Genomic DNA, 17,238 nt, shown 5'->3' with positions numbered 1-17,238 from the left:
AAAAAAAACAAAACTAGGCTACTGATTTAAATATGTATATATATGACTACTCATCCCCATTTGTTTCCACCTCTGCAGTCAGATGTTCTGAACTTGGAATCCAGCGCACTTCCAGCTGACACATCCCTGCCCTCAGCTGCCCGCCGCACCTCCTCTTCCCCCCATGGTGAACTTACAGAACCCATCGGGACCCCTTCCCAGGCTGAGGGTCTGGGAGACAACCCGCCTGGGGCCACAAGCCCACTGCATCCTGTGGCCGGCGCACTCTTCTTCGTGGCCACAGCACAGGCCAGGAGCCGGGAATCAGGTTGGCCAGGAGTTGCCAAGGGGAACAGAGCCGAGGCCACAGGCCCCGTGTCCCGTGGCCACGCTGGGCTGAGATGGACCCGGGACTCACGTTGAGGATGGAATCTGAACTCTCCTGCCCAGTGGGCCGCCCACCACTGGGATCACCAGCCCTCCCCTGGCTGGGCACCCCTAGCCGAGCCGTTCTGGCCTTAGTTATAGGACGGGGAGCCCTGGGGACTGCAGGTTCCTGGAGCGCAGGGTGGGTGGGGGCCGCTGTGTCCACCTGTGGTTCCCCAGGGCTTGACGCTGTGCCTGGCAGCGAACAGTGCTCATTATCATCTCCGCACCCCCCCCACCCCGTGCTCACGAAACAGCATCAGGTCCCTGTTGAAAACCTTGCCTTGATCTCAGCCCAGAGAAGAGCGCCCTCAGCAGGCCGAATGGAAAACAGCGGAGAGAATGCTGGGGCCTATCCCCTTCCTTAGCGAACGTGGACGTGGCCTCCAGAGCCAGCCGAGGGCTTGATGGCTCTCAAGTGTGGCCCAGTGGGAGGGGGAGACACTGCCTGGAAGGAAGCCCAATAGACGCAGACGATTTACTGTTCCCAAGAGGGCACCTGGGGGGCCCGCCTTTTCAGAGGGGTCCGCCGAGAGCACGTGGGGTCACATATGGAAACCATATCAGCCAAGGACAACCCGACATCTGGAGACGTGGCCCAGCCTGGGGCTGCGCAGTTAACCAAGGCAGGAAGCCTTGTTAACTGAGCCCGCCCGTGCAAACGGCATACACAGACCCGGGGATCTGTGGACTGAGCAAAATCCCTCACATTTCCAGCGACTTTTCCTCAGGTGCCCTTAGAAGGGGCAGTGGGAAAAGCCATGCACTTTTCAGTCTTAATAAATATCACCATCGGGGACTCGTTCAGGCCAGTATGGTTGAGGACGTGACGGGGCCCGGATCACAGAGGTGCACACTGGGGGGCAGGCCAGCTCGGACGAGGGAGGTCACAGCGTGCCCCCCGGAGAGGCCACCTAGGTCCCTTTGCCCCAGTGTCCACTCAGAAGAAATCAGGAAACAACTGAAACGTCCAAAATAACACAATATTGAGTTTCTCAATCAACAGGCTTCCCCACAGACCTAACTTCTCCCTGAGAACAAACCCTCCTGAACTTGGGCATATTAATATCTGCAGGGCTGAATGTTCCAGCTCTGCTGATAAAGATCAGCGTCTTCCGGGAAAGGACCACCTTTTTAATCTTTGGTAATAACTAGCAAGAATTGCATAAAAACGGCAAGAGAAATAAAATCCTTTAAAAATATATTTAAAAACGGCAGACATTTTAAAAGGTCTGATGCATACGGATTTCTTTGGTATGTTTTTAATCGCCTACAGGTCCTGGGAGAAGGAAGAACAAAGAGTGTCATTGACACCATACATACTTAAAAAGAGCAGGTTGTAAATGCCAGGGTCACCGGGCATCTTTGTGGGGCAATACTGCCCCCTAGTGACCAATTTTCAAGGACCTATTTCTGTAAATTAACCCCTAGGTAAAGACAACCTGCAGATTGTACCCCTTGCAGTCATGTAGGACCTGACCATCTTGGCCCCCTTTGACTCCCCTGTACTCCTCAAGGAAGCCCACAGACCCAGAGCCACTTACTTCTAGACAAGGAGGAATCTGACGTCAGGACGCTCCTGCAGCATTCACGCCGGAGTTCCCAGTGGATCTTACGAGTGTGTGGGCTGATGCTGTTAGGAAGAAGGCCTCACTTCCACACCAATTTTTTTTTTAACATGCTCCATGAATCAGTGAACTGCAAATGCCCAAGAGAGGTAAAGTGTAAATTCCTTCCAGCCCACATAGCTTACCTGCTGGATTTTTTGCTGTAACATGAGACTGCTGTTCCAAACATTCCCAGTGACTTTTAAGACTTTCTACCAAGGCAAGTTCACTGTGGCTATTTTTCCCCTGATTACGATGTGTAATTGTTGTTCCAGTCCCGCGCTTCCTGTAATCCCCATATTCACTAAATATTTATCCAATTCGACTGGGTCTTTCTGAGCATCTACTGTAAGCCAAGAATTGCTGGGAACCTGAGCCCTCAGTCTTCCCAGGAGTAGCAGCTTCATCACCTGGGAGCGCGTGAGAGAGGCAGGGTCGCAGCCCACCCCGACCCACCCCGACCCACCGAGTCTGCATCTGCATTTTGCCAAGATCCCCCATGTGGTTTGCATTAGGGTTTGAGATGCTCTGCAGTGGTTTCCTTTTTTTTTTAAGATTTGTATTTATTTATTTGACAGAGAGAGACACAGCGAGAGCAGGAACACAAGCAGGGGGAGTGGGAGAGGGAGAAGCAGGCTTCCCGCGGAGCAGGGAGCCCGATGTGGGGCTCGATCCCAGGACCCTGAGACCATGACCTGAGCCGAAGGCAGATGCTTAACGACTGAGCCACCCAGGCGCCCTGCAGTGGTTTCCAGACATGAGTGAGCATGAGCATCATCAGGAGGGGGTGTTAAAACACACACTGCTGGGCCCAGGCCTGGGGGTCTGACTCGGTGGGTCCAGGGAAGCCTGAGAATATGCTCATCTAACAAGTTCCTGAGGGGGTTCCAGGCCTGAGGGCCACACTGGCTCTGGACCTCGGCTGCATGTTGGCACTATCTGGGAGGTATAAATAACACTGACCCGTGGGCCCCACCTCCGGAAACCAGATGAAAGTGTGGCTTGGGCGCTGAGCATTTGAAAAGTTCCCTGGATGCGAACAGGCAGCAAAGATTGGGAACCACTGCTCCAAGGGACCAAAGGGGAGACATCAGAAGTCCTTTATTGCCAAGTCCTGCTAAGCCACGTGATTATCTGATGAGAATATGTTGGTAAGGGCTCTCCGGAAGCCTACACATATCCTCTTTGAGAGCTAACGCGGGACAAAAGGTGTTGCCACGCACCCGAGGGCAGTGTGAAGTCTGCCCGTGGGGGCAGGAGGGAGACAGGGAAAGGACAGTCAGGTCACCTGAGCTTCAGAGAAGCCACTGAGAAGAATGTCCTAGGGTAGCGAGCCGGCGGCTGTCCTGTCGGGATGCCGGCAAACCCTCACAGCCGCGAGCTGGGGCTGGATTTTATCCTGAGCAAAGCCAGTGCGAGAGCCATGTCCATGTCATGGAAACTACCCCTAAAACCATTCCTCTGAACTTTTTTGTTTCCAAATATCAGAAAGCGGTGGTCCTCACCTTTTTAGGCTGGCAACTGTAGGACAGGCAAAGGAGAGGTGGCTCTCCGCTCGGGCTGAGAAAACAAATCATCACCTGGATCAATACAGCCTCTTCTGGAACCTCAGCGTAATGGGGAAGGTTTGTTTTCCCGACCAAGACCCTTGCAACAAATAAACAGACACGACCAGCGCAACATCATAGAGAAAGATTCTCGGTACTAGTGACCATCCAGTATCACCTAAAGTAGCAAAATTAGCCTGTGGTCCTGATAGAGGGACATGAGGACACTGCACCGGGGAACAGAGCAGTACCGTGCAAGGGCTTGGGGCTAGAGATCGAAAGGCCTGGCTCTGTGAATCACCTGTAAATAGAATTAAGAACTGCTGCCTGTCTCTCGAGGGTGTTGTGGAAAGCATATGGAAACTGTGAAAACACTTTGCAGGGGCACCTGGGTGGCTCAGTCGGTGAAGCTCAGGTCATGAACCCGGGGTCCTGGGATCGAGCCCTGCATCGGGCTCCCTGCTCTGCAGGGAGTCTGCTTCTCCCTCTCCCTCTGCCGCTCCCCCTGCTTGTGCTCTCTCTCTCTCTCTCTCTCTCTGACAAATAAATAAAAATCTTTAAAATAAAAAATAAAATCTAAAAAAAATTTTAAGAGACCAAACAAATAAATAAAAATAGTGGGAAATTACAGCTAACACTGCATATTATCTTAATCATTTTCTTCTTGAAATTCAAAACGGAATTTTTGGAAAATCGTTCAATGGCAAGATGTTTCCAGAAGGTTATTCAGGGGACTTTGCTTCATTAATTGCTTCATTCGACAGAATTTTATTGAATGGCATCTATGTGTCAACTGAAGCAGTGTGTCTTTTATTCCACATAAATTTCCCTATGACGGTAACATTAAAAATATTTATGGGGAAATAAACACAGGCAGTTCTGTACAGAACAAGATGGTCAGTTGGGCATGTCTTCTTTTCCTCCCTTCCAAGAACCCATTAAAATGAAAGCAAAGGATATTTAAAAGCATAAGCCCATAAAAGCAGAGACACAGGAATCCGACAGAAGTCCTTCCCTGCGTGAGGCTGAAACCTCTCTTGGCAGGAACAGAGCTGATCGGGACGGTTTTCCTTCCCTAGTAGAATCTTGTGAAAGGGAATTCTTAGGAATCTACTTCACGCAGAAGGAATGTGACTTCAGAAAAAGGGTCTGAACAATAGAGCAAGGAAGGTAGGACAAAGAAGGTTGTAAGTGAGTGGGCAGACTTCAGTGAACATCAGTTACAGAAAATGCTAATCATAGTAATGACCACTGGGTTTTTTAATCTGTACAGATTTGAACCTAAAAGCCCAGTCGATTAATCACGTAAATCAGGGAGAGAATAAACAGACCGAACGTTTTCTAAGATCCGTGTATCGTCTAGCAGAAGGACAAAGGTTTTCATTAACTTTAAACAATAACTTTATTTTGTATGTTGTAAATTTCTGAAGTAACCACTAGAAGAAGAAAAACAGATAGTGTAACTTACAAACCAGAGGGGGGAAAATGGGATGACATAAGGAAAAACTCATTAGATCCCCCAAAAAACAAAAAATGGAACATCGACAGCACAAAATAAGATGGTAGAAGCAATCCAAATATAACAATTACATTAAGTGCAAATGGAGTAAATGCCTCACTTAAATTTAAGGTAAAAATTTCACCTTTTAAAATCCAGTTGTAGGCTGTTTACGAGAGATGCAGGAGGAAAAAGATATATGTATAGTAAGCAAATACTAACCAAAGGAGGGCTTTTGAAACTAATTAATATCAGATAAAATATAATTTAAGTCAAAGGCATTTCAGAGACAGATAAGAGCGCTCGTGAGATGCCAACTTGGGGCGATGTCCCCTTTTTCCTCTTGGTATTTGCGTGGATGTGCTCACTCTGTGGCTATTTGTGATCCGTGCACTTTGCCAGATACAGAGAGAATGGGCTGCTCTGGCCATTTCTGCTTCAAGTCACATTTCTCTCCCCAACATGGCCAAATAAGGACTTCCTATGTGAAAGGGCAGGATCGGTTCTGTATGCCAGGCCTGGATCCTAAAATCTCTCCTCTGAGCATCCCTGAAGTGCCTTCTATTCCTGCTCACCTGGCTTTGCTTAATTAAGATTCTCGATAATCGTGGCGGGTGCATATGGTCATTAAGTACATAGACCCTCACAAAAGCACCAGAAGTCAAAAATAGACTTTTCTTTAAAAGCCAAGATTTAGGGGCGCCTGGGTGGCTTAGTCGTTAAGTGTCTGCCTTTGGCTCAGGTCATGATCCCAGGGTCCTGGGATCGAGCCCCGCATCGGGCTCCCTGCTCTGCGGGAAGCCTGCTTCTCCCTCTCCTACTCCCCCTGCTTGTGTTCCCTCTCTCGCTGTGTCTCTCTCTGTCAAATAAATAAATAAAATCTTTAAAAATTTAATTAATTAATTAAAGCTAAGATTTAAAATCCCTACTTATTTAAAAAAAGGAAGAGAGGGAGCTTTGTAAAGAAACGTGCCTACAAGAAACATTCAAACACACTGAATTTGTAAGGTGATTAAAACATAAAATAACTTCACAAATAATTTGTGGATTGGCTTGCTTCATGACTTGGTTCTGTTCTCAGTTCATGAGCAGAAAAACCGGGGCCTAAAACTCTCCTTGCAATTCCGTGGCATCCAAGCCTCATCTGTTGGCCCCAGTCAAACACCAACCCCCCAGTACCCCTGAGAGGTGCTCGGGTAATCCCGGGTCCAGAGGGCACCATCCTTCCTCTAGAGGAGTTGCAATACCAACATGTTTAGTTAAAACCAACATCAACGTGTCTAATTGTGCTGTTGGTGACTTTGCCTCTAGGTACCTGCCTGGAGAAAGCATGAGCATGCTCAGACTCCACAGTGAGGACCTCAGGGAAACCAGCATGGACACCTCAGAGTCTACTGGTTTCAACCTCTAGGAGGGAGACTCGAGGGTTGGGGTTGGGTTCCCCAACAGAGGGAAGTAAGCCCAGAGAGTGAGCGCAATCATCCCCTTCCTGCTCTGCATCCTGCCAGAGCCCAGGTAGCCAAGAAGGCAAAAAGATACAGGAAAAAAGGTTTCTGCTTGGGACTAACTAAACCCAAGTTCAAATCTGGACTCTGTCAATTATAGCTGATTATGGATCAGCTGCCTCTCCGCTCGGCAGCTTTCTCAATCATAAAAATGAGGACATACTTACCTTAGAGAATTGTTCTGAGTATAAAATATGTCTGAAACACCGAGAGATCAGCTCACAGCAGAAAGTCAGCTAAAGCAAACCTTTCCCTGTGGCTGACGGCAACGTAAGCAGACGAACAGCCAACATTCCTGAGAGACCCAGCACCCCGTTGGGGAGCTTTCGAGGCCCAAGACCACTCTGTCCCAACCCATTCCAAGCCCCCAGAAGTGATTTCTGCCAACCCTGCCTGCTCTCTATCCCAAAGCTAACAGAACTTTCTGTAATCTTGGAAATGCTCCATATTTCCACTGTCCAATAGCCACGTGAGTCTCCTGAGCACTTGAAATGTGGCTAGAGCAACGGAGGAACCGAATCTCTAACTTCATTCTAGGTAATTTAAATGAAAATAGCCTCATGTGACCAGCGGCTACCACAGCGGACAGCTGGGTCTTTGAGACTTCTGCTCACATCTGGGGGTTCATCAGAAGGGTCAGATCATTCCGAGCAAGGGCAGCCCCACACTCATTACATCAAACGGCTCACACAGGGCGGCATCCCCACGACATGCTGGGTTCTGTGGTTGGGGTTAGAGTTAGGACAAATCACTCACTTTTAGACTTTTACAAAGCAAGCAAGCCTGATTGGACGTAAACCCAAGCTGCAGGAGAGCCTGTTTCTGATGCATTGGTTAAGTATGTCGAAACCAGTTTTTGTTTCTCTCTTCCTGGTTTCATATCTCACACATCCAGTACTCACACGCACACACGCGCGCGCGTGCACTCACATGCACACACACATGCACTCACATGCACACACACGCACTCACATGCACACATGCACGCACACATGCACGCGCACACGCACTCACATGCCCATGCACGCACGCACACACACACAACCTCACACACTTAGAACTTTAATGTTCCAGCCACCGCCATCTGCTCTTCAGCTGGTGGCCGAGGTCGGTAAGGGTGCAGGCGCTTGGCATTGCTGAAAAGAGCTGCGCTCGTTCTAACAGGCTTCAGGGAGAGCCTGTTAGCCTGTCTCCTTCTTCAAGCCCAGAGCCTGTTCGGCCTTCTGGGACTGGCCTGGGGTAGGATCTGCTTCTCAGGAACCGGAGTAATTAGAAGATTTCATTTGCTTTAAAAGAAAGTAGTTATGGGCCACAGAGCAACAGGCTCCATTCCGACTTACCAATGCATTCTGCAAACCTAGCTGAGCGAGCAGAGGCTCTGTTGTAAGCGGGGGTGTCTCCTCCCTTCCTGAACCTTCTGCAGGGCCAGCGGGCTGGCAAGAAACAAGGAAACAGATAATGCCAGGTAGTGACGGCATTAGCGACGAGAAGAAAGTGTGGGAGGGAATGAGTTGGGGGGGCACTCCCTCTGCTCAGACTACGGTCACAAAACGCCACAGGCTGGCTGCTTGAACAACAGAAGTTCATGTTCTCCCAGTTCTGCAGGCAAGACGTCCAAGATCAAAGAGTCAGCAGGGCTGGTTTCTTCTAAGGCTTCCTCCGTGGCGTGCAGACACAGTCTTCTCCCCGTGTCCCTCTCTGCGTGTCTGTGTCCTGATCTCTTCTCATAAGAACACCAGTCAGAGTGGATCAGGGCCACCCTTGTGACCTCATTTTAACTTTCTCACCTCTTTATAGACCTTATCTCCAAATACAGTCACATCCTAAAGCACTGGGGGTCAAGTCTTCAACATATGAATTTTGGAGGGACACGGTTCAGCGCCTGGGGGGCTAGAGGCAGTACCTTAGCTAGTGTGGGAGGGAAGGGGGATCGGCCCAGGGATCCCTGTGGATTGGAGATAGATGAGGAACTTAACCTCTTGGAGGTGACTTCATAATGGGGCCGTAGAAGCCAGACAGGAAGGGCTTGCTTGTGGCCGCAGGATCTGCCTAGTCCCTGACGTCAATTTCTTCATCATCCGTGTGCCTGAGGGAGAGGACGAAGTCCTCCCCGGTGCTGTGGATGCCAGAGGCCTCCTGCCACAGAAAGGGCTGGAAGGATTCCTCCTCAAGGAGGGCAAGTCTCACAAAGGGCACACCCACATCCCTGTGCTGGGCTGGGGTCCGTAGGATGATCCTGCCTCTTTGTAGCTTCAAGTCTAAACAAACAGGTGCAGCCTCAAGCAGTGCTTCCCTTTGGTTAAGTTTCCTTATAAAATACTTGAATTTCAGGACCCATGCCTGGCAGTGAAAGAAAGGGCCTCCAGGCCACCAGAGAAAGACGCTCGATGTTGCTCTAAAGATCAGATCGGCACTAAAGGGACCAGAGACAGGATCACCAGGATGCCAGCCACCGCCTGCAGGAGCGGACAGCACAGGGTGGACCCCAGCAGTGCTGCAGGGCCCCTTCAGGCACCAGGAATAGAGGCCCAGATTGAATGCCCAGAAAGGATACCCCAACCAAAAGGAAGGGCAGAGTCAGACCCACTGTTTTTACCATCTGGGGAAGAAGACGCCAAGGTAGGATGGCCAGAGAAGTAGAGAGGTCTGTTACAGAAACCATGAAGGTCAGGTTAGATTATTTTTTAATGGCTTTATTGAAGTATAATTTACACACTAAAAAAATTGACCCACCCTAAGTGTATAGTTCCATGAGTTTTGATAAGCATATACCTTACTGTCAAACGATCAACACAATCAAGTTTTTGAACTCTTTCATTACCCTAAAAATAAATAAAATAAATAAAATAAAAAATCACGTGCCTTTGCCTTCAGCCTCAGGCAACCATTGGTTGCTTTCTGCCTCTATAGTTTGGCCTTTTCTAGAATTTAATACAGATTTATTTGGACAATGTGTAATCTTTTATGTATGGCTTCTTTCACTCAGCACCATACTTTTTATTTATCTTCTTTAAGATTTATTTATTTATTTGAGAAAGAGAGCAAGCACACGGGGAGGAGGGGCAGAGGGAAAAGGAGAGAGAGAATCTCAAGCAGACTCCCCCCTTGGCAGGGAGCCCAACTCTGGGCTCAATCCCACAACCCTGAGATCATGACCTGAGCTGAAATCAAGAGTCAAAACCTTAACCAATGGAGCCACCCGGGTGGCCCAGCATCCTGGCTTTTTAGATTCACTCATGTTGGTGCATGTATCAACAATTTATTCTCTTTCAATTGCTAGTATTATTCTATTTATGGATACATTATGACCGCATGTTATAGTACTATAATATAATACATTATAATAACATTTTGTTTGTTCATGCACCAGTCAAGGGACATTTGGGTTGTTTTCACTTTTCGGCTATTACGAATAATGCTTCTACGCACAAGTGGATATGTATTTTTGCTACTCTTGGATAGATACCCAGGAGTGGAATTATGGGGTCATATGGTAAGCTTAATGTTTATGCCATGTTTAACTACATAAGAAAGTACAAAACTGTTTATCCAACCATTTTCCATCCTCACCAGCGGTGTTTGAGGGTTTCAATTGCTCCACATTCCTGCCAACACTTAATATTTTAATTCATTTTTTTTTAAGATTTTATTTATTTATTTGACAGAGGGAAACACAGTGAGAGAGGGAACACAAGCAGGGGGAGTGAGAGAGGGAGAAGCAGGCTTCCCGTGGAGCAGGGAGCCCGATACGGGGCTCGATCCCAGGACCCCGGGATCACGACCTGAGCTGAAGGCAGACGCTCAACAACTGAGCCACCTGGGCACCCCGAATTCATTTTTTAAAATTGTAGTTACTCTACTAAGTTTATAGTAGCTTCTCATTTGTTGCCTTAATTTGCATTTTCCTAATGACCAGTGATGTTGCTCATCCTTCCATGTGTTTATTGGCCATTCATATATCTTCTTTTGTGAACATCTCTGATTTCATTTGTCCATTTTTATTGAGTTATTTTTCTTATTAAGTTGTAAAAATCCTTCATATGATTTCAGTGAGTTACCTTGGCACCTTTGTCAAAACTCAATTGATCATATGCCTGTGGCTCTAGTTTAAAACTTTCTATTCTGTTCCTTTGAGCTAAATGTTTATCCTTATGCTGATCCAATGCTTTCTTAATTACCACAGCTTTATAGTAAGTTTTGAAATCAGGTCACTGAAGTCCTCCAACTTTGTTCTTCTCTTTCACAATTGTTTTGGTTATTCGTCGCTTCTCCATATAAATTTTAGAATCAGTTTGTATCTTACATAAAAAAAATGCTGGGATTTTTATTGGGATTGTGTTGAGTCTATAGATACCTTTGGGGTTAACTGCCATCTTAATAATCCTGGGTCTTTCAGACTGTGGTACCCCCTCCATTTTATTTACGTTTTCTTTCATCAACATGTTTTGTCGGCACCTGGGTGACTCAGTCATTAAGCATCTGCCTTCAGCTCAGGTCATGATCCCAGGGTCCTGGGATCAAGCCCCACATCCAGCTCCCTACTCAGAGGGAAGCCTGCTTCTCCCTCTCCCTCTGCCTCCTGCTCCCCGTTTGTGCTCTCTCTGTCAAATAAATAAATAAAATATTTTTTAAAAAACAGAAAAAACCATGTTTTTAACTTCAGAGCAGGTTGTTAGTTATATTTCCTTATTATCTGCTTAATGTTTGTAAGATCTGTAGTGATGTCCCCTCTTTCTTTCCTAATTGGTAATTTGTGTCTTCTTTCAATCTGATGAAGGTTTATCAATTTTATTGATCTTTGCAAGAACCAGCTTTTGGTTCCATTCATTTTCTCTTTTCTACTTTGTTGATTTCCACACTGATCTTTACTATTGCCTTCCTTCTACTTACTTAGCATTTAATTTTCTCTTCTTTGGCTTCCTAAATTGAAAGCTTAGTTTACTGATTTTAGACCTGTCTTCTTGTATAACATAAGCATTCAAAGCAATAAATTTCCTTCTAATGACTTCTTCAGCAACAAATTTGAATATGTTGTGTTCTCATTTTCACTAAACCTGATATATACTTTAATTTCCCTTGTGATTTCCTCTTTGATTCATGAGTTATTTAGAAGTGTGTTGTTTGATTTCCCCATATTTTAGGATTTCTCAGATTTCATCTGTTGTAGATTTCTAAGTTATTTCCATTGTCATCTAACAGCATGCTATGTATGGTAGAAATCTTTTTAAATATATTGACACCTGTTTTATCATTCAGTGTATGGTTTATTTCATGAACATTTCTTGTACGTTTGAAAAGAATAAGTATTCTGCTATTGTCAGATGAAGTATTCTATCAAGTGGGTTGGTAGTGCTGTTCAAGTTTTTATATTCTTGCTCAACTATGCCTACTTTTTCAATCAATTACTGAGGGAAGAATATTGAAATCTTCAACTATATTGTTGATTTTTTTAATGTTTTTACTTCATTTATTTTGGAGCTCTCTTATTAGGTACAAATAAATTTATAATATTTAACTTATTTCTGTTGTATTGACCCTTTTATTATGAAATGCTGTCTCTAGTAACATTCATTTTTAAAGTCTATTTTGTCTGATATTAATAAAAAATCATCCCAGTTCCTTTCTGATTACTGTTTATGTTTGCATCATATACATTTTGTCATCCTTTCACTTTAATCTATTTGTATCTTTGAACTTAAATTGATCTCTTATAGACAATATATCTCACTTTTGTCCAAACAGTTTGTTGGAATTTTGATTGGAATTTTTAGTTCATTCCCCTTAATATAAGTCTACCATTTCACTAATTTTTCCTATAAGTCCCATTTTTCTCTCATTTTAATCTCTGTTACCCTTGTACCTTTATGTTAAATGTTTTTAGTGTTCCATCTTAATTCCTGTATTGACTTTAACTATATTTCTTTGCATTATTTTTAGTGCTTTACCTAAGTATTACAGTATACATCTTTTACTTACCACAATCTATTTGAAATTAACACTAACTTCTAATAAAACATTGGGACTTTGTATTTGTCTAGCTCCATTCCCTTTTGTGCTACTTTTGGTGCTATTGTTGTCATATATATTAATTTCTATATGTTAAAGCCAAACAATACAGTATTATAATTTTTGCTTTATATAGTCATGTCTTTTTTAATTAAAAATTATATGTGTATATATAAATTTCACATAAATATTTATACGTTTTTCAAATATATTTATATACATATACACAGATACTATATACATATATATACATACATTTATATATTATATATATTATACATATATATTTCTTACATCTTCACATGTTTCCATTGAGGATTTTCTTCAATCCTTCTTATGTATCTGAGTTACTATCCAAGCTACCATCTGACGTCATTTCTCCCTAGCAATTCTTTTAGCACAGGTCTACTAGTGACAAATTCTGTTTTATTTTCCCTTCAAAAAAAATCTAAAAATGGCTTTATTTTTGTCTTCAGTTTTGAAGGATACCTACTGGTTATAATTCTCCCCCGCCAATCAACACCTTGATTATGTCATTAAATAGAACAGGAAGCCATTAAAAAGAATAGGAAACCACTGTTCTTTTACAGAAAATGCAGTAAATTCACAAAGTCTCTTGGGCTTTCAATGTCTTTTGGCTTCTCATGTTTCTGGGAAAAGTCAGCAATAAACCATATTGTTTATTGTTTCCTGTATATGACTTAACATTTTCCTTTTGTTCCTTTAAAAATATTTTCTTTACCTCTGGCTTTTAGCAGTTTGACTATGAGGTGTTTTTCTCTTTGTTCTTTAGATAATTTCTATTATTCTATCAAATTCAATTACTCTTTCTTCTGACATGTGACTCGTGCCATGAAATCTTCATTTCAGTTAGTGTACTTTTAAGCTCTAGAATTTCATTTGCTTTGTTTCATTTCTGTTGAGATTCCTTGTTTATTCATTGTTAGTATATTTTCCTTTAATTCTTTGGACGTATTTTTAATAGCTGCTTTGAAGTCTTTATTTGCCAGATATAATGTCTGAGCCCTTCAGAGCCAGTTGCTTTGACTGGTTTCCCTCCACCTCCCCTCCCGCCGAGTTTGGGAAATACTTTATCTTTTGTTTTCATGTCTGTCAATTTTTACTGAAAACCAGACATTGGGGCCCCTGGGTGGCTCAGTTGGTTAAGCATCTGCCTTCGGCTCAGTGGTGATCCCAGGGTCCTGGGATGGAGTCCCGCGTCGGGCTCCTTGCTCAGCAGGGAGCCTCTTTCCTCCCTGTGCCTGCCATTCCCCCTGCTTGTGCTCTCTCACTCTGACAAATAAATAAAATCCTTTAAAAAAAAATAAAACTAGACATTGTAGGCAACATTTTGTAGCAATTCTGGACTTTGCTTTGTTCTGAGAGTTGTTGGTTTTAATAGACAATTAACTTGCCTTGACTCTACCTGCAAATCTATCTCACTTTCAGTGGATAGCCATTAATATCTCTGCTTATTATTTTTATTTTTTTAAGTCTGGCTCTTAGGGGTTTTCCCTTCACCTACATAGTTTTGTAGCCAGCCAATGATTTAGGCAGAGGTTATGCTAAGATACTTCAAGCCAATGTATCCATCTCCACTGCCTAAGCTGTCTGTAGATTGAGGGATATTTTCAAAAGCACAGTAAATTTACCAGTCTCCCATGCTTTCCGTTTTTGCTGGGCCTCCTGTGATTCCCGTGTGCCCACAAAGTTTAGCCATCAACCTAGAATGAACGTATGGAGAATTTATCATGCATGTTTTTCTTTGGCTCTCTCACTTCCAAAACCTCACCCTTAAATTTCTAGTTGCTCTGTCAGCTCCCTGAACCAAATCTGTTGTGTCTAGCTGGTAAAGTTGCAGATGGTCACCACCCAAGCTGGATGAGATGGGCAAGAAGGCCCAAACTCGCCATTCTACCCAGTGTAGTAGCAGTTTTCCTGGGCAAATTCTCCCCAAGTTGGTATCCCTGGGTCCTGTTAGAAAGAGGTAAGGGCTAAGAGGAGGCTGAGGAGACAGCCCACAAGGCTGCTCCAGGGCACAAGAGTAGAGTGGTCCTGATTCCATTGTTCATTGCCAGTTCTATCAGTCAGCCTGGGCTGTCATTACAAAATACCCCAGATAGTGGGGCTTAAACAAGAGATTTATTTCCTCAGCCTTCTGGAGGCTAGAAGGGCAAGATCAAGGTGTTAGGTAGGGTGAGTTTCTGGTGAGACCTCCCTCCTTGGCTGATAGAAGACCACATTCTCTCTGCATCCGCACATGGCCTTTTCCCTGTGCCCCTGTATGGAGAAAGAGAGTTCTGTTGTCTCCTCTTCTTCTTATACGGACACCAATTTTAGTGGATTAGGGCTCCACTCTTAACCATTCATTTAACCTTAACTGTCCTTAAAAAAGCCCAGTCTCCAAACATAAGCACATTGGCGTCTTCAAGGAATGAATTTGGAGGTAGGGGGCAGACACAATTCAGCCCATAATACCAGACAAGGGTCTCCTCAGTGGTGGCCAGCATAGCAGCTGCACATCAGCCTGGAGATTTTGCAGTGGACCCTGGGCCAACCTGGTAGGGAAAGGAGGAAGGGAGACACACACACACACACACACACACACACACGCATGCATGCACACACACATGCACACACACACAAAGCAATTCTATTGAATAATCCACTCAGCTAAGATTAAAGACAGGAAAATATCTCTCTCATTGGTAATGAAGGAATTAAAATACTAAGATAGAGGTTGTCAGCTGTGACGAAAATACAGGGGCCACATCCCAAGAACTGTCCTTTTAAGCTCCAAATCATCCATAAGTCAGGAGGGAAAATGGTAATAGAAAATGAAAAAACCATATCTAAAAAAAATAAGTCAATTTTTAACCCAGGGAAGAAGTTATAAATATAATTAGATTTACCCTCCTACAAGGTGTTGCTGGCATGGTAGCCCACGGACTGCTCTCCACACCATGGAAACAGGCATCCTCAGCAGCCTCCCACCTCCCTCTGCATCTCCTTCCCATTCCTCCCCCAGTGCGGAACACAGAATTATCCCTCCCTGACTACCCAGATTTCTCTATAATTCCTTCCTCAGACCTGTCCCACAGAGCAATTGCTCTGTTTTTGCTGTAGACTGAATATTGTTCTTCCCATCCACGCCCGCTCCCAAGTTCATACCTTAAAACCCTACCCGCCAATGTGATGCTGTTTGGAGATGGGGTCTTTGAGAAGCTATAAGGTCACGAAGGTGGAGCCCTCATGATGAGACTGGTGTCCTATATAAGAGACATGAGGGAGCTTGCTTCCTTTCTCTCTCTACCATATGAGGATACAAGGAGAAAATGGCTATCCACGGGCCAGGAAGGGTCCTCACCAGAAACTGAACCAGCTGGCCTCTTGATCTTGGACTTCCCAGCCCCCAGAACCGTAAGAATAAATTTCTTTTGTTTTTGCTATGGCAGCCTGAGCCAACAAAGACACTTAACACCGCTCCTCCTCCCGCCCCACACAATCTGCCCCAGTCCTCAAGAGGCAGAACAGTCACCTTGAGAGATGTCTAGCCAAGACAACCCTGTTTGGCTGGAGACCTCTAAGCCAAATGCCGGTGATTCTCAGGATGGGTCATAGTGATAAAGTCTCCACAAACGCGGATTCAGCAAGTCCTGAGCCACTGTTCCTAGGGAAGATATGAACATACTCACAGAGATTATAGTCTTGAATTCTAGAAACAACTCATCCAAGTAGATTCTATTCTCTTTACTTTAGGGGAGACCAACAAGATTCAGAAGTGCTAAGTGACTTGTCTGAGGCCATGCCACTAACACATGCCAGAGTGGGTCTTCAACACCGTCCAGTGGCCCAAGAGCCAGAGCCTGCTGGTCTCCCATCTCCATCCTCCCATCGGCTCTGCAGGAAGCAGAGACAAGAAGGCAGGGTGTCACTTTGTTCAACCTCAGCTGGAAACGCATGTCTAGTGACTCATTTTGCTACTCTGCATGTGTCCACGTGAATGACCGAGAAAGTATTGGGAGTGTTGATTTGAGGCTGACAAATAAATTTCAGCGGACGGAATTTTGTGAATACGGAATCCACAAATAATGAGGACAGGCTGTACCTTTCTGCCACTGTAACATGAACAGCCTCGGAAGGGGCTGTACACGGGGCTGTTGTTGGGTCCCCCATCTGGGACTGTGGGGGTTGGATCCAGGCACCGTCCAGCCATCAAGGTGGGCTCCTCGCCGACCACAAGCTCCGCAACGACACGGTGTCTACCCTGCCCATCACTCCACCCCAACTACTTGGAAATAAGTACGTGCCAAACAGAGGGAGATGAATAATCAGGCTGAGAATTCATTTTTTAACATGGGTCTTTGTGAAGATTAAGCAAAAGATTTGGTGGGCATACCTGGAGGCACACCCTGAAATGAGATCCAAACCGGACATATGGAAAAGGAAAAGAGTGCGGATCTTTTTTAAAATTCACTGGTCTGGGGGTTATTTTTCCCCCTGAGTTATAAAAGTAATACAAAAAAGTTTTTTTAAAGATTTTTTCATTTGACAGAGAGAGAGAGAGAGAGAGAGAGAGAGCACAGCAGGGGGAGCGGGAGAGGGAGAAGCAGGGTCCCCGCCGAGCAGGGAGCCCGACGCAGAGCTCGATCCCAGGACCCTGGGATCAT

Source organism: Eumetopias jubatus, unplaced genomic scaffold, assembly GCF_037043125.1.
Source record: "Eumetopias jubatus isolate StellerSeaLion01/CBP00866 unplaced genomic scaffold, mEumJub1_p1.0 scaffold_1, whole genome shotgun sequence".
Classification (NCBI taxonomy): domain Eukaryota; kingdom Metazoa; phylum Chordata; class Mammalia; order Carnivora; family Otariidae; genus Eumetopias; species Eumetopias jubatus.
This window is presented reverse-complemented; position numbering follows the sequence as displayed.